Source organism: Dromiciops gliroides, chromosome 3 (assembly GCF_019393635.1).
Source record: "Dromiciops gliroides isolate mDroGli1 chromosome 3, mDroGli1.pri, whole genome shotgun sequence".
NCBI classification, from domain to species: domain Eukaryota; kingdom Metazoa; phylum Chordata; class Mammalia; order Microbiotheria; family Microbiotheriidae; genus Dromiciops; species Dromiciops gliroides.
The window spans coordinates 305,425,151-305,450,546 of record NC_057863.1 but is presented as its reverse complement, the minus strand read 5'-3'; the positions used below and the strand labels follow the sequence as shown (position 1 = coordinate 305,450,546).

The 25,396-nt window shown below is 39.3% G+C and overlaps 2 protein-coding genes across 5 annotated transcripts in view; one reads left to right on the top strand and one right to left on the bottom strand.

Moving 5' to 3' along the window:
* CMSS1 (cms1 ribosomal small subunit homolog) overlaps window positions 1–25,396 on the bottom strand; it is a 416,392-nt gene that overhangs the window by 215,399 nt on the left and 175,597 nt on the right. The gene's annotated exons all lie outside the window — the stretch shown is intronic.
* The window catches only part of FILIP1L (filamin A interacting protein 1 like), a 348,713-nt gene that overhangs the window by 155,132 nt on the left and 168,185 nt on the right, over window positions 1–25,396 (top strand). Inside the window, exon 1 of one of the 4 annotated variants that reach the window (XM_043994137.1) lies at window positions 25,152–25,224. The exons of the other annotated variants lie outside the window; for them this stretch is intronic. The gene's annotated coding sequence lies outside the window, so the exon portion shown is untranslated. Of the gene's footprint in view, window positions 1–25,151; window positions 25,225–25,396 lie in introns of those variants that run through there. 4 annotated transcript variants of the gene reach the window in all.

Genomic DNA, 25,396 nt, shown 5'->3' with positions numbered 1-25,396 from the left:
ACCCCAATTATAGCATAATGTGACTCAGAACCAAGAGACTGCTATTTTCCTGGAATCTGCCAGTGCTTCAACATATGATCTTGGAAAAAGCCGATGACTCTCATGGTGCCTTTGTATTGGAAATACCTAGACATAGTCCCAGGAAAAAAACAAAAACTATTTTTTGTCTTTCCTTAGCACAAAGACCACTAGTTAAGACCTGTCAATGTTTCAAAGGTACCATGGGCCAAGCCAAACAGTGATATGTTCTGTGCATCTCTTTTCCCCTTTCTCCCTACAACGCATGCTTAGAATATCTCCAAATTCTTCACTCAGTAGACTCCCAGTAGGACATGCCAGTCCCCAAATGATATAACCCTGGATTGTTCACTGGGGAGTCTTGGGTGGGATGGGCTCAGTGTCAAATTACCCAAATGTCCTGCAGCCTACACAAGGGTAAGAATGACAGCTAGCATTCATATAGCATTTTAAAGTTTGTAAAATGTTCTACCTATATTATCTCATCTGAGCCTTTTCCCAGGAATAAGGAGTTCCTGCTGATCTTTAAGTCCCAATCCTCACTGTGGACCGTCCTGACCACTCACAGCAATCTCTTAGTACATATATACTATAGTAATATTAAGTTTTAGAGAATGTTTCAGTTTTTGTTTTATTATATGTTTCATGTAAAACAACTAAGATTCTGAATTCCCTTAGACATGTTTTTGAGAACTCTCATCATTTGATTTGATTATTGACAAAGCTATTTTAAAGTTGTGTTAAGCTCAATTTTGTAGGAAATTTTCCTGGCTGATTACCAGCATCCACACATCAACCCCTGAAAAGACTTCCATTCCACAACTACACCTAGAGGACATCTAAGAAAAAACTTTCAGAGACTTTAAATGAACAATTTTGTTTTGTTGGTTTTGTTTTCTCCTTCTGTTATTATATACACCATCTGTAACATTTACTTGTTGCAGAGGCCCTCTTTCTGCAAGACTAATGTCAAAGCATCGCGTTCATGAGGGACTGACCCTCTGGACAAAACTTTTCTCTCTCCCTTTTCTATATTGTTATTAATGTATTGTTAGTTAGCATAGGGTATTATATTCTGTTATTTTTGACTGTTTCATCAAGGAAACACCCCGTTTCTTGAAGAAGCAAAGGGGGGACTGTAACAATTGGAATGATGCCACCTGCTGGAGACTTACTGTAGAAAAGCTCCACCATGAGGAGAAGGCCTCTGAGGGCAAGCCATGTGGTCAAGGTCCTTAGCGTCAGGAAGTGATGTTTGCTCATGGGTACTGTCTATCAAGGCTACCAGCCAACCAACTTGAGGAGCCTCCCATTTCTGGGAGGAAGACACGAAGTAGGAAGTGGACGCTGGCGGAGGGGTTTGGTCTCTCTTTTGGTTCCTGACCTCACTATGGTGGTCAGATGATGGGGTCTCTTAGAGATAGTTAGATTTTTACCTTTCTCTCTGATCCTAATGCTCTTTAATAAATACTTAAACACTTAAATACTCTTGCTAAAGCTTATAATTTATTGGCGACCACTCATTAGATTTTAAATAGTATAGCTAGAATTTTAGCCCCTTATAGATAGGTGGCATCATTCCAATAGTTACAATACAGAAAGGTCATATTCCTCCATCTCTATTATCCCTCTCAGTTCAACTCAGCATTTTTTTTTTGTACCCAGAATCAAGGAAAGAGGGGACTACTGTAAGTGATGGACAACTTTCAGGCCACTGGAGTAGTTTACCAAATTGTTACCTTTCTCAAAGTGTTAACATGCCCCTTAGTGGTCTTAGTACATCTTCAAAAACTTCCTATGAGCAGGTTTGGGCTCAATGTTTATAAAGTGCTTTGAGTTCTACTGAGAAGGCAATGATGTAAACAGACATGGCATTATAACTACCATTATCCTCTCGATAACCTTATGAGGTAAGTATTAATGCCAGAGGGAATATTATTTCACAGGAGGAGAAACCAAAGCAAAGAGGGCCGCTGACTTGCTCAAAGTCAGAGGCAATTTCAGGTGCCAAAAACAGACTCCAAGAGTCCTGTGCCTGTATCCACTGCTAGTCTGAATTCAAGTCTTTCTAAAACTTGCTTCATGATTGAGGAGGTGGGAGCTTGTTTTTTTCCCTAAGGAATTAAAAAAAAAATTGCTCTCCCATCCCAGTCAGAAAAGGACCTAAATAAGCATGCAGTGGTCACCTAGACTTCCAGCCAACACCCACCTGCAATGCAGATGGATACTACAGCAGCTCAGAGAGGCAGGCTCCATTTATCTCCCATCCAGGGCTCTCAGTAAAGGCTGCTCAGAGCACTGCCAGCTTGATTTAATTCAGCTAGAGAAAAAAGAGAGGGGGGGGGGGGGAGCTGTTTCTTCCAAGTACAGCACGGTCCATTGAGTTCATTCTCCTCAGAGTTACGTCTTGTACAGGTGGCCCATATAACTTCACAAAGACTCTGCTCTCTAAATAGTTTTTCAAATCCGACACATTACATTTATTAGAACAGTTCTGACTAAGTCTCCAAACTATTTTGATGGGGCCCTGTACAATAGCAATCTTTGATGAGGAAGTGAAAACCTGCTAAACTGAGCAATATCTATTTCCAAACCTTAAAACTTTACATAACTGGGGGGAAACACAATAACACAGAAGGATTTTAGCCATAGGTTGAAAAACACCCCACAACAGAGTATGGTTAGAATGAAGGAAATGAGGAAAAAGAAAAGAATAAAGAGAAGAGGAAAACAATTCTTTAAGTGGATATAAAATAATAGGTTTCATAGATATGAAGATTGAAAGACTGACAAGTTGTAACTATTGCATAACACATCACCATCTTGCTTAGATGAGGTAGTTTGGCCTAAAGCAGTGATGTCAAACTTAAAATAGAAATGGGGGCCACTAAATGATGTCCATGACAGCTAGGTGGAGCAGGGCCTGGAGACAGGAAGATTCATCTTCCTGAGTTCAAATCTGGCCTTAGACACTAGCTGTGTGACCTTGGGCAAGTCACTTAACCCTGTTTGCCTTACTTTCCTCATCTGTACAATGAACTGGAGAAGGGAATGGCAAACCACTCTGTTATCTTTGCCAAGAAAACTCTAAATGGCATCATAAAGAGTCAAACATAAATGAAAAGGAATGAATAACAACCAAGAAGATATATCAGTTCTATTGTTGACACAAAGCTAGGGGCGTCTTGATCCACATGGTCAGAAATAGGATTGTAAAAGATTTTAACAGGTTGGAATGATCTAGCTAACAAGATAAAGTTCTGTTAGAGATGAATATCGAGACCAACTTTAGTTAAAATATCAACTGTTTACATATGGGACTCAAAAGACCTGGATTAACAGCTAGTCCTTAAAAAAACACTCTAGTGGTTTTAGAGTACCATAAGCTCAAAGAACCAATTGTGCCATATGGGCTAAAAATCTTAGAATTTCTTAACAGAAACACAGAGATTAGAACAAAGTAGGTAATGGTCCCAGTATACTTGGCATTGATCAAATCATATCTGATATGTCTGGTGATATCTTAGTAAGGACACTGACAAAATGAAGTACAAGAGCTGGCCCAACTAGCATGGTGAAGGTTTTGGAAACGATGCCACATGAGGCAAGTAGAAGGAATTCTGGATTCTGAACATGGAAAAGACAAAACAATGGGGATGTGGTTGTAGGTATTCAAATATCTGAAGGAATGTCACCCGGAAGAGTGATGAGACTTCCTGTGGACTAACAGAAGACTCCGGATGAATAGGCAGGCTAGTTTGAAAAGAACTTTTGGAATGACCAAGTTGTCTTGAAATGGATTGCCATTGCCTAGTAGTGAGTCTTCCATCATGGTGAGTTAGTTACATTCAAGCAAAAGTTCAGTGGTCACCTAGCAGGAATGTTAATAGAAGATACTGCTGCATCGGCCAGACAATCGAACCAGATGACCTCTAGAGTTTCTTCCAACTTGCAGATTCTGAGAACATTAGTACTTACAGATCATCTAGTCTGAGTCGGTCACTTTACAAACTGAGGTCCGGCAAAGATACTTAGCCAAGGTCACAGTCTAGTTAGTAGCGGATGTGACGCCAGAACCCCAGATTCCAAGCCTGGAGCCACGGATATCATTCTATGAGATTTCAGCATGTGAATCATCTTAAAACCCACATCTGATCCCTTTGGGATACCATAGCATAACACATAGAAATAGCCACAAATAAAGGAAAAAGTAAATAATGGCCTGTGGGTTTAATACCACTAGGGCCCTGTATATTTAGTGAAAATTAGGGGAGGAGGAGACAAAACAACCTTTAGTGAGAGGACCTAAAAACAAAACAAAATCCCAACTAAAACCCAAAACATGACAGGACATTCCAACAAAGAAAAAGTGACACAGAAGAAGTAAATGACGATTGTCTATGGCTCTGGGCAGTACACTTCCTTCATCCTGGTGGGGCAATTTAGCTTTACAACCTTCAAGAAACTTCCCATTAGAAGAAGTGGTTTCAACTATAGATTTATTACATTTTCCAAAGTTACGTCATCTGGGTTATTCATATTCCTGAGGGAATCAAGGGTCTGCATTGTAAACTGTTATAATAAATATTAATGAATATCACGGCTGATAAAACCTGACATTTACACACACATACACACACACACACACACACACACACACAGAGGGAATTTTCACCTTATATGGTTACTTTTAAAAAATCTGCCCTTTTTATGCTCAACTTTGTTGGCCTGCCAAATACACAAAGTACATCTACTTTAAAAACACCAATTAAAAATATTAACAACACAAAAATATATAAACGATACTTCAAATCCAAGGGCACATAAATGGATGTGGATTCAGACAGTAAATAAACATGAAATGGATAAGAGAAATGACATCATACAAAAGGAAGCAGAAACAGTGGTCCCAAAGTGATAGTGAGCCCCCCGCTTCTCAACACCACTAACAACCTCACCCTTCAAGCTACTAATTTAATCATAAGGTAATAGATAAAAGAACTAAAAGGAAGGGGTGCAAATGAGTGATTTTTATAAGACATGTCAGGGTTGTATATGTTTTATATTGCAAACTGGGGTAACCCCTACACATCTTTCCATTTGTCATCTGGAATGCATTCTCGGCAAGATCTCCTTCTCCTTGATTCTTCCCTCTGTGCAGAAGAACAGATGTTTCCATTGGTTTAAAGGGTACAGAAGCTTCTTCAGATTACTCCCTTAGCTCCATCTCCACTCCAAACCACCACTACCCATGCTGTCTTCAGTGGATAGGAACATGGACAGTGAGCTTTTCCCATGTTGCTCTGAACACAGCATAGAAGAGGATATGGGGCCTTTTACTTCAACCCAGATAGAACGAAATGTGTGGTGTCCCAAACTTAGATGGAATTATTCTGTTCTTGTACAGGAGGTAAAGGGCGTTCTCCTCAATTCTCCTACTACCACAACCTAAATCTGCTGGGTAGCATAATCTTTGTTCCCTCCGTGTTTGAGCCTGAAGCCTGACCCAGAAGAAAAGACTCATGATAATATTCCTCAGTATTTATTTAAAATAAAAGTCCTATTTGCAAAATCCTTTGCTTTAATTATACAACAGTCAATAATCCCATCACCCTCTGGGAGGTAATTTGATAGTTCACTGGAGCCTTTCCATAGCACTATCTGGGGGGTCTGTTCCATGAGATTGCTTTAGAACTGCCAAATCATGATATGCTTTTCGTACTTCACTGACTAAATCTCCTTGTATAGAATCCAAGAAAGAGCTGCCTGACATGAAATTCTGATCTGTAGCAAATAATATTACTGACTTTTCAGTGTATTTTTCATCTTATGCCTGGAGAATTGAGGCACAGGAAAGCTAGGTGACTTGGTGCTTCCGTTTCACACCTGTTCCAGCTACCCACCCAGGTCATCTCACCATCTACCTGATTCTGCTCCCTCCTACCCCTTTATTTTTTTTTCTTTGTTTTTGTAGGGCAATGAGGGTTAAGTGACTTGCCCAGGGTCACACAGCTAGTTAAGTGTCAAGTGTCTAAGGCTGGATTTAAATTCAGGTCCTCCTGAATCCAAGGCCAGTGCTTTATCCACTGCGCCACCTAGCTGCCCTATTAAGCATATTCCAGAATGGAGCTAAGACCTGTATTCCAGGATCCAGCCCCTCAGTCCATGGGAAAGTTAATTCATTTCTGGAGTCCTCCATTTTGGGCCCAACTCAGATGATTGGGGTGTGTCCAAACCAGTCCCCTATGTCTCCTGCTAGGCCTGGACACCAGATTATATTTCAGCTTCCAGTCTTTCTAGTCATCCACCCAGGTCATCTCACCACCTGCCTGCTGCCACTAATCTGTTCCTCTCTACCTAGACTACCACCATTCCCACCTGACTTGAGATCTGAACCTCCATGCTGAATATTTCAGAATCCATTACCATCATACTTTATGTTGGTTCTCAGAAACCAGCCTAGTTAAGTTCAGAAAGCTCATCACCTGAAAGTTGGCCACAAGTTAATGAATGTTTTTTTTTTGGGGGGGGGGGAGCACAGTTACTCACAAAACTGTCTTGAAGCATTACAGGATTTGGTGATGGGAAGATCTAAACTAATGATGTAATAGTTTTTTGGAAGTCCACTGTGAAGTAATGGAAATGAAAGAAATCTCAAGGAAATCCATCTACATAAGTACTGGATTCTATCTTCCTCCTAACCATGAGTGTATACACATACTCACACAAACACATACAGAGTATTTTTTAAAAGGTGACAGATAAAACCCTACTGAATCATATAGCACTTCAAATAAGCCACTTAGGTTCCAGGCAAACTAAGAGATATGAGATATTCTAGTTTATAACAGTCTTTTCATTTACTATCGTGTAGGAGTGGGAATGTCCAAGGCCTTTTCAAACTCTAAAATCTGACTTGGATTCACCATTTATCCTGATCATTTACAGTCACATTAATTAGAAGCAAAAGTTAAGAGAAAAATGTCCCTTATCCTCTATCTTAGGTCCCCATCCCAAATAGTATCTGTGTCACTTAGCCAGAGTTTTACAAAGAAGGACAGAAATAAAGTAATGTGTCCTTTTTATTAACACATTTTAACTCAGAGGAGGCTCAAAAGTCGAAAACAAAATACTTTAAGGAGAGGAATTAGGGGAGGAGGGGGTAATAAGAGAAAACTACAACTAGGGATGGTTTCTGGGACCTTGGGTGTCATGATATTGAAGCCCCAGCAATAAGAGAAATGAGTTGCATTGATGGACATTTGGAAAGCACCCCCCCCTTTTTTTGGTGAGGCAACTGGGGCTAAGTGACTTGCTCAGGGTCACACAGCTAGTAAGTGTTAAGTGTCTGAGGCCCGATTTGAACTCAGGTCCTCCTGACTCCAGAGCCAGTGCTCTATCCACTGCACCACCTAGCTGCCCCTGGAAAGTCCATTCTTGACCACACATCCTGCTCTTCCTAGTCTTTATCTCCTTGCTAGGGTCACAATCATCTTCATTCAAGAGCAAACTCATGGACATGCACCTGAAGATCCTTACAGGAGATGACATGTTTTCAAGCTGAATTCATTTTTATTGTTTTCACAGAAGAGACATGTATTTTCAAGTTGAATTATGTTCACCTTTAATGTTACAAGAATGGTGTATAAGAAGGTACCCCTTAAACAACAGGGAGAGAAGTCAAGTCCAATCAGTGTGAAGAGTAGAGGAAACTTGACCCAAATAAAACTTATGAATCTCAGAGGTCCCAATAGACTCCATTAAAAAAAAAAGAAAGAAAACAAAGAAAACAACTGTTCTATCTTATCATTGCTATTTGAAGAAATCTAGTCCAGGCAGAGATGGAATCAAAGTCTACACTTGTGGTTTGTTTTATTCATCACAGAGTTAACAGACTGGTGGAAGAGATAAGAAGGACAGACTTCTCTACAAACTTGCAACCCAAATTGGTATCTCAAGATCTTCCAGAATTTAATCAAAATTCTAGGGAGAAGTAGACAGAGTAGCAATTTCTGACTCCTCAGGCCAGTCTGAACCAGTGAGAAAAAAAAAAGATTCTGACTTAGGTCCAAATAAAAGGATTTGAACAAAGTTTGCTTTGGAACTGTCCTAGAGATGCATGTCTGAACTAATCCATGGTTGGCATGTGCTTTGAAGGCTTGTCCATTAGGATGTGGAGGGTTTTTCCTGGTGGTTGGTTCCTTAGGAGACAGTGGACAACCATCTGCCTTTAGTCGTTGTGTCTTTATGAAGGAAGGTGACCATAATAGCAAAGAGCCTTGAGATTATGCCATAAAGGGGCAGGATGAATGAACTGGGAGAGGTTAGACTGGAGTAGAGAAGATGTAGGGGAACTGTAAAAGCTGGTCTCCAGGATCTGAAAGGCTCTTGGGTAAAAAAAAGATTATTTGATTTGTCCTTCTTGCTCCAGAGGCAGAACTAGGAGCAACGGGTAGCAGTTACAAAAAGTCAGATTTAGGCTAGGTACAAGCAAAGTACCTTAACCATGAGAGAGCTGTGCCCAAGTCGAGAAGGCTGCCGTGGGAGGTCTTGGAGTCTGCCAGCAGAGTCTAGGGGAGCCCTTGTTGGGGATGCTATTGAAAAGGTTGGTAACAAGATGCTGTGAGGATTACATGAAAGCATGTATTTGAAAGCATGCTGAATATTCTAAAGCATTATACAAATATTTTCCCCTAAGTGATACTTAATTTTTTTCCATTTTTACACTTTCAGTTTCATTGATGTGTTTTGTTTTTACATTATAAACATTTACAGATTGTTCCCACTTCATGAGAGGTCTCTTATAACAAAGTAAAAAACATTTTCCCCACCAGCTGTTCTCCTTGAACTTGGACATCACCATCATCAAGTACAGGAAACCTCTTTACCAGTAAAACCATCATCCTGTGAGGTTGCATCAGCTTTGGGACTCAGACCTCTTCAGTGCTGTCAGTATCCTCTTCTCCCTTGTTTGGAGGCCTAGAGAGTGGAGCAAATAGCTCCTTCCAAAGCCTCCATTTAAAGAGGGCTCATGGACTAGCCAACTCTTTACTCCCCACCATGTACTATTCCTCACAATTGGATTCCACCATGCCCCTGTGCTGGGTACACTCTTTCCTTTTCAGCTTTCCTTCTATTAGATTGTAAGCTCCTTCCTTGAGGGCAGGGGCTGTCTTTTTCTTGTTTGTATCTCCAGGACTTAGCACAGTGATTGGTACATAGTAGGTGCTTAATAAATGTTTAATGATCAACTGACAGTTAAGGAAAAACAAATAATAAAGTTATATCCTCTTAAAGGCCATATAGCATTTCAAATTTTGTAGCCCTCACTCCCAAACTATTCAAAGAAATTAACAGAAATTATTTCCTCTTCCTCTTACCCCCACCTCACTGGGGGAAAAGAAAAGCAAAAACAAATATGCATACTCACGCAAATTTGGGTCACTCTGCATTTGTCCTTAAAGTTTATAATCATTTCATATCTATGTATTAGAAAATAATATCCTGGATAACTTCTGGCCCAGAGAGAAACGTGAAAAATTCTAGCTAAGCCCAGCTTCCCTGAGAAACACAGAAGGACTTCTAAAAGTGTGAGATTAAACACACTGAGCATATTGCCAGCTCCTAGTTAAAGGCTGGTTGGAAGGCAGTTGAACCCTAACACCATAGCAGTGGGTGGGGCCCATGGTGGGGTCTTCTTGGTCCTAGATCAGAGCTTTACAAAGAGGCTACGCTATGCCTTGTTCCTGGCAGCTTTCCAGCCAGGGACTATAGTATGGGAGAGAGGAACAAGGATCAAACACTTCATCCAAAACTGTGGCTGGGCAGTGGCCTTGGGACGACAGCAAGGCCAGGGTTAGCTATAATGTCATCTCACTACGGGCCTCACTGAAGTGGGAGACAGGACCTGGGCAGACGCAGCCAATCCAAGACTTTGGGAGGGGACAGAACTTGGCCTTAACACAGTCACAATCCCAAACTAAGGTTGAAGTTATATCTTCAGCAAGCAAACAAGAGCGCTCAAGCTACAGTGAAGAAATACTCCAGGTTAACAGAATCTCAAAATAAAATGCTAGCAGGAGATATAAACCCAGAAAAATGAAATGAACCATCCACAAGGACTTCAAAAGTAGATGAAAGAAACAAAGAGATGAAATGATATAAAAAACGAAATTACTGCAATTTGAAAGAGAAAATAAACAACCTAGAACACAGAATGGATAGACTTTCCCAAGTAATACGTACCTGGAATGGAGCAAAATGAAATCAATGGTTCAATAATGCAACAAGAAATATTTTTAAAAGATTTTTTAAAAAATGAAAATATTAGAATATGTATGGTATCTATGATCAAAAACAAACAACTTGAGTAAACAAGATAGACAAAGAATCTTAGACCTCCCTGAAAACAAGGATCTATCAAGAACATTGCCCTGAAATGTAAGGCATTAAAGCAAATTTAAAATAGAAAGAATCTGGAAGTCTTTTCCTTAAAAAAACTCTAAACTCTGAACACATCCCAAAATGTCACAGCAAAAATCCAGAGTATCCAGATCAAAGACCATAAGCAGACAGAAAGAAAGAAGGAGATCAACTACCAAGGAACCACAATGAGGATCACAGGTCATTATGCAACAACTATGATAAGGCATAATTACTAAGGCTTGCTTTGTGCTGGGCACCATGCTAAAAACTGGGTAAGAAATCTTGGAAATATGGCACACCAAAAAGCAAAAAAATACAACCAAGAATAACATTCTTTAAAACTGAGTATAATCCTACAAGGCGGAGGGTGGGGGTGAGGAGGAATAAACCTTTATTAGAAGAGATAAATTTCAAGTATTCCCAATGAGAAAAATAAGACAAAATGAGAAAGTATAGTAATGGGGGTGGGGCAGGGTGGTGTTGGAGAGTGTCCATCAGCTGGGGAATGGCTGAACAATCTATGGCATATGAATGTAATGGATATTCCACTATAAAATGATGAATTCATGAAAGATTCAGAGATATTGAATTTTTTCTCTGAAAAACTATTTCAGAGAAAGGCTTGTATGAACTAATGAAGAGTGAAATGAGAAAAACCAGAACAATTTACATGATGACCACAATAATGTAAAAGGAAAACAATTTTAAAAGACTTCAGAACTCTAATCAACACTGATAATAACTTCAGAAGACTGATGGTTCAAACATGCCTCAGCATCATTCTTCTTGGCTGAGAAGTGTTGGACTACAAGGAGACAAACATTTTCTGGCAGGGCCAATGTTCTTCTTCTTTTTTTGTTTGTTTGTTTAAGTATAAACTTATTTGGGGGCAGGATAATTCTATTGGAGGGAAGAATTAATAGGTAATGACAAAGATTAAAAAAAAAAGAAAACAGAAAAGGACATAAATGGACAGTTTGCTACAACCTTAAAAAATCCAAATCATATAACAAAAATCATGTGTTCCTGTACAGTCCTCACTTTTGTTCTTTGCCTGTTGAAATGTTTGTGTTTGCCGATGATTATATTGAAAAAAAAATTTTTTTAAACAACTACCATTATGGAGGGGAGAAAGTTAGAAAGACATTCAACACACGCAAACATACCCACATACTATTTTGTTATCTCTAAGACTTCATCAAACAATAAATATTTCTCTTTTTCATTAAGGATTCAATGGGCTTGTTTTGTTTACATCTTCTTAAAAAAATAACAGCAGGTATCTTTCTTTTAAAAATAAACATGTCAAAGGGTCCAAGGTTTATTCCTTTGTTATTTAAACCAACTTCCTGAAGACTGAATTCAGTACTTGTTTAGGGTACTGAGTGTACCTCCTCTAAGCCTGAACCACAATTGATTGCTATAAGACACAAGTCAAGTATTCATCTGTTTAAATTTTCTTAATGAGGGGAAAAAGCACATAGTTCTTTGCAGTTCCATAAACTAAGAGCTGGAAGAGGGCCTTAGAAATCACTTGTGTAATTGTTTAGGAGATGAAACCCAAGAAGCTTTTGATCAAATGTTTTTCTGTAGCAAATAGAGATAACCTTTGGTTGTATTTAATACAAGAGAATGTCTCTAATAGTTGTATGTTTAAGAAGGAAACAATGTTTCTCCTACTGAGCTCTCCACTCCCTGTGGGGCATGGGTTAAGATTAGATTGTATCCTTAATCATTAGGCAACCAGACCAGGAAAGACTACAGGAACATTATGGGGAACCTTGGAAAGGGCTTGCACCACTTAATACGTGGACTGGCAGTATGGGCAATGAACCAGTTGTCCTTGTTTTCTCTAATAGAGGTCCTGTACTGGTCCTCTATAGTTTTGTTGTTGTTTTTTTTAAATCAAATGACACACTCTGAAGAGAGAAACCTTGAATTCTGAAATTGGAAGATAGTTAATGAGTCACTGTGGAAAACTATTGGCACTATGGAAAAAGCGGGTTGGCCTTCGGAATCAGGAGGCCTGGATTCCAATTTCACTTCAGATATTAACTTGTCACCTTAGAGAGACCCAGCTTCCTCATTTGTAAATTGGAAATACTTTTCATCTCACAGTCCATAAGCACTAATTAATAGTTACGTGTGCCAGGCACTCTGCTAAGCTATGGAGACAGAGAGAAAGACAAACAGTCTCTGCTCTCAGGGAGCTCACGTCCAAAAGGGAGAGACATACAACAAATAACTTGGATCACACTAGAGATAAAAAGAATAGATCAGGGTTCCTAACATTTTTTGTGAGTGTCCTGGACTCTTTTGGCAATCTGTTCATGCCTGTGGACTTCTCAGAATGATGTTTTTAAGTGTGCGAGTATATGTATATATATGGATATGTATGTATATACGTGTGTGTGCACATGTGCATGTATATGTAGACAATCACAGAAACCAATTATATGTAAATAATTATATATGCACATGTATATTATACACACATGCACATATATCTATGCATACATATTTATCAAACATATCATTGGATATATATACATGTGTGTGCATATATGTGTCAATGTTTTGGGTTCTCTTTTTAAAATCTTTGTTATAAAGGAATGCTAGATGAATAAGTAAAAGGGGAGTATATATGGAAATTAATGTGATGGAAAAAAGAGGTATCAGTAAAAAAACCCAACACCCTGCATATTGATATTACTTTTTAAGGGAAAAGGTAGCTTTCCTGGAAAAGTGGGAGAATTAAGAGCACCCAAACATTGAAATGAATTGAATCTGCCCAGACACAGATGAATATATTCCAGGAGTTGACCACTATCAGGGCTTCCTGTGACACAGCCAGATGTGCACAAATGAAGGAATTGGTAATACCTTGCAGCTCTTAATGTATGGTCTCATGATCTTTCATTAGGTTGAACCATGCCTCTCCCCTACTAAAAAATTTAAAAGATTTCCAGGCAAACAGAAGAATATTGGTAGGAATGCCCCCCTGTAAAGTAAAGGACAGCTAGGTGGTGCAGTAGATAGAAAGCCTAGCCTGGAGTCAGGAAGACCCATCTTCCTGAGATCAAATCTGGCTTTAGACATGTATAGCTGGGTGACCCTGGGCAAGTAACTTAACCCTGTTTGCCTTAGTTTCCTTATCTGTAAAGTGAGCTGGAGAAAGAAATGGCAAACCACTCCAGCATCTATGGCCAGGAAATCCCAAATGTGGTCATGAAGAGTTAGACAGGACTACAACTAGTGAACGACAAAAATTTTAGTAATATAAACTTTTAGTTTTTCTAGTACCCCTCACATACAAGAGTGCTTTGCTATTTCCTTTTACAGCTCATTTTATAGATGAGGAAACTGAAGCAAACAGGATTAAGTGATTTGTTCAGGGTCACATAGCTAATAAGTGTCTGAGGCCATATTTGACTCAGGTCTTCTTGAAATTAGGCCTGACCTCTATCTACTGAGCCCTCTAGCTGCCCTATTACAAAACAGTAATTAATATTCATAATGAGGACCCAAAATCTTCAAGAAAAGAATATATTAGGTTTATTATTCATAGTTAGGAAGGCAGGAAAAGCTAAAGCAAATATTTGTAAGATTTCCACTAAGAATACTTCTAAAAACAAAAGTTTTTGTATCTGAAGTGGTAAAGTTCAGTAAACTGAAAAATTCACTTATAGCTAACACCTCATTTCCCTGACAGGAAGATAATCATGTAATTTTTACACACACACACACACACACACACACACACACACACACTGTGTGTGTGTATATTTATATATATATAATATAAATTGTGTGTCTATATGTAATACATACATACATACATACATGGAAATTGTGGTTAAATGACTTGCCCAGGGTCACATAGCCACTGAACTCAGGTTCTCCTGACTCCATGGCCATTGCTCTATCCACTGTACCAGAGCTTCTTAAACTTTTTCCAGCTGCAACCCCTTTTTGCCTGAGAAATTTTTACATGATCCTGGGTATATAGGTATATAAAACAGGTACACATAACCTTTTACCGTTGCCAATTTTTGTGACCCCCACATTCAATTACTTGACCCCATACGAGGTCAAGACCCACAGTTTAAGAAGCTTTGCACTATACCAACTAGCTGCCCCCACATAGAGTTTTAATTTTATATATTATGTTCCCAAATGTCTAAACATCTTGCATATATTCTTTAAAGAAAATGTGAACATTCATTTTGTTTTCATAATGCAGAAAAATAATGTAAAGATTTTATGGTAACTTTTACCCTTTCAACTAAAATTAATGAAAAAACAAAACAAAATTTAGTACAGAAATTGCCTAGAAAGCTTCAAAAACAAGATAAACAAGTCTTTCTTTTTTCCTCAAAACTAGCAAATACTAGGAATTTAGGACAAGTCTAGAAGTTGTGGCAGTGTAAAAAAAAATATCACAAGAATTTAACAACACTGAGCCTGAAGTCAGGAAGACCTGAGTTCAAATATGGCCTTAGATACTTACTACATGCATGACCCTGGACAAGTCATTTAACCTTTTTTTTTTTGGGGGGGGGGGGGTCTCAATTTCCTCATGTAAAATAGCACCTACCTCACAGGGTTGTTGTAAGGATCAAATGAGAAAATATCTGTAAGGCACTTGGTCCAGTGCCTAGTATGTGGTAGATGCCTAATATATACTATAAAGGAATATAATATATTCCTTTCCCTAAGCTTCATATTAACATTTTAATAGAGAATCCATCTAGAAGGGTTCCTATCTCACAGTGGAACCTGCAGCAATTTATTTAACATCAGACTAAATATCTTTAAATTGATTTGCAACCATTGGGAGTTAGTTGAATGAATGTGGACAGGATTGGCCTTTGTTTCCTAGATTTGAATAGACAATGTGATTGCAAAATGAACAGTTAAGAAAAAATGTTGCTTAGGGGCTACAATACAATGCTGTAATTTGTGCATTACAAAAATAGCTAAGACATGGAGCTAAAGACAAAAATAACTCCCTTGGAAATGCTCCGCTATTATTTAAGACAGTGGAACACTGTCACAGAGATCAGATCCATGCTCAAGTGGGGAATGCAGTTCCCCTTGTGAAAATCAAGTAGTTAGTTCACTTGTACAGGAAAACTTTGTCATAAAGTCCTCTGCTTCTGGTATCATCACTGTTATCAAACCGGATGATATTTGGGTACCTTGTGTTCTTTTTAGTAATGCCAAATTCTAACCTAAGCAGCTTTGTGATGGAGCTAGCTTGTATGGGATTGACATGAGCTTGGAATAAATGAGAAGTTTCTCCTCTGAGAAGCAAAACCAAAGATGACCAGATAACAAGACATACATATCAAGGAATTAAGTGACCATTACAGTTTAGATTGACCAACTAGATATCTGGACAGACATACCTAAGAAGTAAGGGGAGATAAAATTCTATAGCAGGAAAGTCAATTAGGCGTGGCTACTACCTGACCAGAGCCAGGAGACAGAGATAACCCCAAAGGTCAGGACCAGCATTTCAAAAAAATTCCCCTGGACTCTCAGGAATATGATAAGTATCCAAGCTTTCCCTACCCCCCCAATCCCCCCCCAAAGGGAACTTTCCAGTTTTCAAGTGGATACCCCATCTATCCTCTATAAAAGCTTTTGCTTTCCCTCTGTTCTAGGAGGAGAATGTTTCTAAGCCCTCCTCTCTGAGGGGTGAAGTCTTTGACTTTCCACTTGGTCACTTTCCTAGCTCCAAATAAAAGACCACTTTAATTCTAATTGGACTGTGTGCAGGAGTATAATTCTCTACTGAGGAATAACTCTGAGCCTCCCTCCTCCTCAAGAGCAAGAGCTAATTGTTAAATTTTCAGGCTGAGCATTTACACTTCAGAAATCAGCAAACACTACAAATCAGGGTTTGATTTATTGCTTTGTTGATTGTCTAGACAAGTTAGTAATGAAGAAAATATTAATAATGTAGATAGTTTAATTGATTTAAATTTAAACAAGTAATTTAACTACAGTCTCTCCAGAAACACAAGGCATACTTTTAAGTTAATAAAAGTTTTAAGTTTATAAAAGTAATATCAATATTATAACAATCTTGTGTTTCTGGAGAGCCTGTAGTTAAACATTTAGCAGTATACCTGAGTGGGATGGGAGTACACCCACTGACCCCTGTAATAGAGACTCGAGGAAAAAGGAGGCCGAAGCACTGATTTTATTTCTTTCGAAAGAAAGGTGTACCACACTCACTGGGACAACCAGGAGGTGTGACACACCGGGATTAGAAATCAAGCAGTTTTTATACTTTTTACAGACATCTAATTTGAGCAAAATGCGGTAATTGGGTTCAGCAATAAATCACTTTTTACAGACATCTGATTTGAGCAAAAATGCGGTAATTGGGTTCAGCAGTAAATCCTTCTCCTGGGATGTTCAGTGATAAGTCCCTCTCTCCTGGGTCAGAGTGCCCCAACCTCAGGGGTTCAGCCATAGGTTATTTTGCAAAATTTCATGTTTCAGCAACAATTTATCATATCTACATAATGTCTCGGTGCAGACCCTATGAAGCAATTTTTAAGTTGATATGCCTATATTTTGAAAGGGGGATAGTAGCTTCCCGTTATTGCCTCTCTCTAGAGAAAAAACAGAGAGAGAGAGAGAAATAGGGGGCTTTAAGGGGCTTTAAGACTTTGAGATCAGATCACTAGGCCGAAGGGGGGGGCACTTTCCATCTCAGTGGAGGGTCATATCCATATGTCCCTCTCATACCCATGACTCTAAGACATATAACATGCTGGAATAAAGAAATAGTTTTGTACAATCAACATAATCCCATCTTCAGACTCTGTGCCTTAAAGATTGCTACTGGCAAGACTATGTTACAACAAAGTCTTTTCAGTACTTTTAATAAATTAAGCCCTGGGATAGAGTAAAGATAGCCTCATACTACTGTCAGTCAACGAGCATTTATTAATTATTCAACTATGTACCAGGCAATGTGGTAAGAAATGAGGACACAAAGAAAGACAAAACAAAACAGTCTTGTCCTCAGGTAGCTTCTGTTCTAATGGGGAAAACATCAGAGTATGAACCCAGTACATGGTTAGTTCTCTTGGAGGGCAAGCAAGGCTGTAGCAGCTGGAGGAACCAGGGGAGAGACCTCTTGAAAATCGTGCCTTCTGAGCTAAGTCATAAGGGATCATAGAGGTGGAGGGGATGGGAAGACTGGAACTTGATGGGGACAGCAGGTGCCAGAGTACAGGGGACAAAAAGCAGGGGGTTACTGCTGGATTATAGAGTACAGAGAGCAGAAGAACATGTCACATCCCTAGAAGGTCAGAAGGAGCCAGGTTCTGGAGACCTTTAAATGCTAAAGAACTTTCTAATGGATCCCTGTTTCCTAAGGGGTCAAATAAAGTTTATTTAATAGGGAGGCCATTGCTAAAATTTGTGTCTTTGGAAAATCACTTTGGCAGCTGTGGGGCAAGTGATCTGCGGTGAAAAAGAGTCTTAAGGCATGCAGACCAATTGGAAAGCTCTTACTCCAGATGTGTGAGGTGATGAGTGCCTGGACCAGGGAAGGAGGCAACACAGATGAGAGATATTGAAGCCATGTGGTGACGGTGGACAGGGCACTGGCTTTGGAGACAGGAAGACCTGAATTTAGACATGTTCCTGGTATAGGGGGAGAGAGGGAAGGTCACTGAAAGTACCTAGGTATATAGATAAGGAAGGAGAGGAGGGCACTGTCTTATCTGGAGTCATTCAGAGGCTACAATGTGACTTGTTATGGTTCTTGCTTGCTTTCTTAAACCTCAGCTTTCATCTTCTGTTCTTAGGTCACAAAAATGACAATACGTCTTTGAAAGACGTTATCCCCAATTCTAACAAACAGGCTGCCAAAATAAACGAATGCAGGAACAGGAACATACCTTTGATTACAGACTTAAATGTTGTTCTAGATAACTTTTAAACACAAGGTAAAATCATAATTTGTATAAGGAACCACAATGCTAAGAGAATGTTTTTTTGTAGCCACCCACAATGCAGCTGTTCTGAGGAAGAGGAAAACCAAGAGGGAAATTTCTTTATTGTTAAGCAGTCCTCTGGCATATTAAAAACTACGAGTAAAATTGCCCTTCTAGAACTGGGACTTCTTATAAAATAAGAATTTCTCTTCAGAAGTATAATTACTAAAAGAAGGCCAACCATTTTGTGTAACTGTGATCACCATTTTCTTGGCATAGGAATTAAAAGTGCAGTTCAGCCTACTGATTAAGAAAGGCTAAAAGAAAGCATCATGTACTTCCTATGTATGCCTTTCAAAGAATCGGTAAGTATCCTTGAAATGTAGCCACCAGCAACAGAATCCAAATTTCTGATCAATTATCAGATTATATCATTTAAGGAAATTTCAATTCTAATAAGTCAAAGGCAAGGATTCTCACAAAACACCAAAACCTTTAAGACATATTTAAAATTAAATGAAACTCCCCCCGCCAAAAAGCAAACAAAAAAACCCCAAACACCCTAAATGCTTAATTACTAATGTCTACCCTTCCTTTTATTCCCCACCTAAGTACAAAGGTCTTTTAAGGAAGTGATTTATTTAAAAACTCCAAACCATGACACCTTCCAAAATGGCCAAAGGAAATTTTAATTTTAGATGAGGAAGTATTTGTAACTCAAAGATTATTTCCTTCAGTCTTGCTTCTTTTGAGAACTGTTATACCGTGGTACAACAACCACTTTTGGATATACCCAAATGCTATTAAACTCTGCCCTATTGTTGCAATTTCTCAATGGGAAGTTTTTCCTACACCATTGTTTGCAAAAATTAAGTACTTGGTATTTTTCAGCAGAGAAGTTTCCTATATTTGGTGGCATCATAACAAGAGTATACTGAGAACTGAGTTCTGGACTCATTTTGAACTAATTTGTCAATTCCCAATAACTATAATTATAACAAAAGTATAGATCAGACACAGGATAGAATCTCTTTTGGAAATGAATTCTATGATTTGCTACTATTTAAACCCAGCAATATTTCACTTTTCCAGTGTAATGTTTTTGTACCCAGAAGACTACATGCTATGATGCGAACTTTAAGGAATACAACTGAAGTATGATAATACCCATACTATAAATCAGAAACAGAATGCCAGGGTGGAAAACCATGTTATTTTGTTCAAATGTGCTTTTTTTCTTTTTTTCAAATGTCACTGGGGTCTGTATTACTTTGCTTTTTATTTTGTTTGAAGCATACCCACCCTCATCCCCCAAATGCAGTTCTCATTTTTGGAACTAAACTGTATGATGAAGTCATCTGTGAGTATAATAGCAAACTACCACAAAATTAAAGGAGGAAAAAAAAAATTGTGAAAATAAACTTCCATGAGAAGCAAGGACGAGCTACTTGCATGCATACTCCAAACATGTTTTCAATTCCATGTTTTCAACTATTAAAGACTAAAAGTGGGAATGCAGGATTGTTCTCTAAAAGTATCCCTCAAATTCTCACTCTCTTTGCTTCCCATGTCTCTCTCCCACCCCCGGCCCCCTGCAACCTTCACTGTATGATTTATATTTTTAATGAGCCAAATGTAAACTTATGGGGGAGAAAAGAAATGACTGGAAATTGTGATTAAGATCTGGTGAGGATTATAGACATGACCTTAGAACAACACAAATTCTTTTCAGCTACAGTGTCAATTCCCAGGAAATTGAATCAGCTTTATAAAAATCCAAAACAGGGGCCATGGCTCATCTTTAACCCTCAATACACACTAAATGGGCCAGGCAAAAGATTTCGGTGTTCTGGCATGACTAAGGCATAAACAGGAGAGAAGAGAGAAAAAGGTGCCATGATAAAATGTAATAAGTAATCACTTCAGCTGTCACTCAGGGGCAGCAGTGCCATAGGCTGCTTAGCCCCAGTTTGAAAAGTACATAAAAGACTGGGCAATTTGATTACCTATTTCTTACAGAGTCAGAACACCTCTATCCTAAAAACTGTATCCAGTGAATTGGAAGCTGCATTCCCTAAAAAGGAAAATAATACAGATCCAAGTCTCAGTCATGTCATCATCCACAATGTTCTGTTCCCATTTTCACCAATTCTGCAATTTTTTAAATCTGATCATGATCTTTAATTCTTTCATCCTTCCCATTGCCTTATAATCCTACTTTCCCCCTTCCACCCCTTAGTTTTCCTGGGTTCCTTCAAGACACAGCTCAAATCCTCCTTTTTGTAAGCCTTTCCTAGTCTACCTAGCTGCTGATGCCCTTCCTTCTGTGATCACTTCCCATCTGGTCCATATACCTCTTGTATGGTTCCTATTTAACCACACGTTGTCTCTTCCATTAGGATGTGAGTCCCTTGAGGAGAGGGTCTCTTTCTTTTCTTTCTTTCTTTTTTTTTTTTTGGTGAGGCAATTGGGGTTAAGTGACTTGCCTAGAGTCACACAGCTAGTCAATGTTAAGTGTCTGAGGCCATATTTGAACTCAGGTCCTCCAGACTCCAGGGCCAGTGCTCTATCCACTGTGCTACCTACCTACCCCGAGAGGGTCTATTTCAACCTTTCTTTGGATACCTGGCATTTAGCACAGTGACTGGCACACAGTTGGCTCTTTGTCCTCATTGTGATCTCCATTCCTTTCACCCCTCAATTCTTTCACAGGCCATCACCTCTACATCACCCTATTCTCTATTCCATACCCTTTGGACTCCTTGGTGAATCTACTCAACTCTACACTATCCTCTATTCTTGAAACTTTTGTCTTCTATTAATTTACTATCCCACTTTGCAAAGTAGATGTTCCAAAACCTGCTTTTCTCTCCTCAGGACTTCTGTAGCATACCTTCCTCCCAACCTCCCAGAACCTTATCCCCTCCCTAAAAACAAACAAAAAATCCTTGAGGTCATTTGTCACTTTCACAGTTCTTTCTCTTTTAAATTCAGACATCTCCCCTCCTACCCTTCAGTCTAATCTCTGAAAGAGTGGCCCTGCTCCTAGGCAAGACCAATCCCTCCATATTAAACAGCAAATTGCCCCCACTATCATTCTCACTCTTGAATCTTTCTCTAACTTATTAGTCCCCTTTCCTTGATGACTATAGACATACCCTCGTATTCCCCATGCTTTAAAAACAAAACAAAACAAAACAACTTTCAGTTGTGACAACTCCATTTCTTTTCTTCTCAATCTTTTAAACTCCTTGCAATCTGGCTTCATTCTACTAAAACTACTCTCTCCAAAGGTACCAATGATCTTTTTTTTGGGGGGGGGGGCAGGCAATGAGGGTTAAGTGACTTACCAAGGGTCACACAGCTAGTTAATTGTCAATTGTCTGAGGCTGGATTTGAACTCAGGTACTCCTGAATACAGGGCCGGTGCTTTATCCATTGCGCCACCTAGCTGCCCCCAATGATCTTTTTTTTTTTTTTTTTTTAGTGAGGCAGTTGGGGTTAAGTGACTTGCCCAGGGTCACACAGCTAGTAAGTGTTAAGTGTCTGAGGCCGGATTTGAACTCAGGTACTCCTGACTTCAGGGCCAGTGCTCTATCCACTGTGCCATCTAGCTGCCCCCCCCCCAATGATCTTTTAATGGCCAAATCTAATTCTGCTTCCCCCCCCCCAGTCCTCATCCTTTCTTGACTTCTGTATCATCTAACAATGCTGATAAAACTGTCCTCTTGACCCCCTTTTCTGCATTTTTTGTGCCTCTTCACTCTTCTAGTTCTATCTATCCCAAAGCTTCTTAAACTGTGGGTCATGTAACTGAATGTGGGGTTTGTGAAAAATTTGGCAATGGTAAAAAGGTATGTAAACCTATTTTATATACCTATATACCTGGGGTCACGTAAAAAAATTTCTCAGGAGAAAAGGTCACAAGTGGGGAAAGTTTAAGAAGCCCTGATCTAGGGAACTCATGATAGAAGAGGATCTCCAAATCCAAGAAAAAAAAAAGAAAGAAAGAACTGTAGAGTATAGATGCTGATTGAACCATATTATTTCTTTTGTTTTGGGTGCTGTTTTTTTTTCTATTTTGAGGTTTTGCATCACTGCTCTGATTCTTTCTCTTGTAACAGGATTAATGCAGAAATAGGATTAATGTTATTATGTGTATATATGTGTGTGTGTATATATATATCTATATGTATATGTATAGAGATATATAGATATAACCTATATCAGATTACCTGCTGTCTAGGGGAGGGGGGAGGGAGGGGAGGGAGGGAGAAAAATCTGAAATTGTAAAGCATGTATAAACAAAAGTTGAGAACTATCTTTACATGTAACGGAAAAAATAAAATATCTCATTAAAAAAAAAAAAAGAAGCCCTGATCTATCTGACTGTTCTTCCTCAATCTCTTTTTTTCTCTTCATCCTTCATCCTTGTCACATTCATGGATGTCCCCCAAATCTCTGTACTGGATCTTTGCTTTTCACTTTATACTATTTCACTTGTTAATTTCATCAGCTCACATAGGTTATCAGCTCCATGCAGGTAAGTCCAGTGCTTAGCCCAGTGCCTGGAACAATAAATGTTTACTGATTGATTGAGTTCCAGATCTATATTCATACCTAGCCCTAGTCTCTCTCCTGAGCACTAGTATCAATAACTGCTTCTTGGACTTTTCAAACTCAATGTCCCATAAGTATCTCAAACTCAACATGTCCAAAAGAGAACTCATCCTTTCCTCTCCCAAACCTGTTCCTCTTCTCAATTCCCTGGTTACTTCCAAAGGCACCACTATTCTCCCAGTTCCAGGCTCATGGCTTCAGTGTTAATGCTAACTCCTTACCCTCCTTTATCCCACACATCTGACGCTCAGCCAAATCTTTTTGTTTCTACCTTCAGACTATCTTCCACATACATCTCCTTCTTTCCACTAATACAGTCACAACTCTAATTCATCAGTTCTCACCAGCTCTATTGAATTAGCCCTCTAAATGACCATCCTTCCTTAAGTCTCTTCCCACAACAACCTATCTTGAACTCAGATGCTGAAATGATTTTTTCTAAAGCAGTGGGTCTTCCCCTTGGTTCCTTATTATATCCATGGTCAACCATAAACCCCTCTTTTTAATATTTAAGCCTTTCCATAACCCACCCCCTTCTTTTTTTTTTTTTTGCAGGGCAATGAGAGTTAAGTGACTTGCCCAGGGTCACACAGCTAGTAAGTGTCATGTGTCTGAGGCCGGATTTGAACTTAGGTCTCCTGAATCCAAGGCCAGTGCTCTAGCCACTGTGCCACGTAGCTGCCCCAACCCGTCCCCTTCTTACCTTTCCAGGCTGTCTCCACTTTACTCTTCCCTTCCTGAACTATCTAATCCTGCATCACTGACCTACTTTCAGTTACTTGTACTTACAATATTCCATCTCCCCTCTCTGTGGTCTGCACTGGCTGTCCCCCATGTCTCCAATGCTGTCCCTCATCACTCCTGTCCCTTACTCTCCCTGGCTACCTTTTGCAGGCCTTTCCTGTTTACCTGCTAATGCCCTTGCCTCTGCTACTGCCTCCCATGCTGTCTACACATGCTGTCTCCTCCACTGAAATGGGAGTCCCTGGAGGGGAGGAGCTATTTCAACCTTTCTTTGTATCCCTAGCACATAGTTAGGACTTAGTCAATGCTTACTGACTTGGCCTGCAATTTCATTGGCATGGGGAGCTCTCAGGGAAAGAGTTCTTTTACCAAGGAAGGCTGGCATTGTCTCCACAATTTATAGCTTTCGAGAGGGGCCTGGAGTTCTGAGAGGTTCATTGATGTGCCTGGGCTTGCAGGTCAGTCTGTAGCGTAAGTGGGATCTGAATCTCTCAGGTTTTGCTGGTTCCAAAGCCAGCTTAATATCCGGGATATCACATAGACTCTTCCTCTGTGCTAAGCCACATAAAATGAGTCTATGTGTAAAGGACAGGGAAGCATATGAACCATTCATTATATCTTCCAACGGATGAATGGGATCAATATCTAACTTAATAATAAGAAGAAGTAGAGAACACAAGTTTGCTGTTTGGATCAACTGTACATGTTTTAAGGTATTCTTTTTAGAAGAAATGCCTGATAATGTTGCAAATATGCCAAATAAAACTGTAATTCTAAAAAACATTCTTTGCATGATCTTTGTTCTTATGGTTGATGTTCCCCACCATCTGTACATACTTTATTTGTTTTTTGTTTGTTTGTTTGTTTTTTTGTGCAGGGCAATGGGGGTTAAGTGACTTGCCCAAGGTCACACAGCTAGTAAGTGTCAAGTGTCTGAGGCCAGATTTGAACTCAGGTACTCCTGAATCCAGGGCCGGTGCTTTATCCATTGCGCCACCTAGCTGCCCCTGTACATACTTTAAAAACCTCATGCTACACATTTAAAAAGGAAACAAAATTTTATGGTAAGCTAACACATAGTCGAAGCAAAAATGGCCATGACTGGGTGATACTGTGGTTACCAAAGTATGGGTGAATGGGTGTGTGTGTGTGTGTGTGTGTATAATTGAATTCTATACGTAAAGGCTACTCTTCTTGACTATGTTAAGCTTGAGTTTAGGCATTCAAGAAAAAGAAGATTTTTCAGTGACAGGATTTTGTTTTATTTTTAAAGTCAAGATGTCCTCTCTCTCACAAGGCCTTCTTATAGCTCTCTTCCCACCAACTCCACCTAGGCAAAAAAGAAAATTAAAAAAAAAAGAAAGAAAGAAAGAAAGAAAGCAAAGAAAACCAAGGCTCAAGACCTAAAATGTCCTAACAACATGTCTGAATTCTGCATCCTGAAACTGATTTGGTGAGTTTTGGACATTGGGGTGTATACACAAAGGGCTTAGTTTAGTCTGTGTGTAAATGCTCCATAATTGTTACCAATATAATCAATGCAAGATGCTAAGGAGAGGGGAATGGTTCCTTGTTTTCACCCCTTAATTGTAAGCTCCTGAGATTCATTTATTTGCTGAGATCTC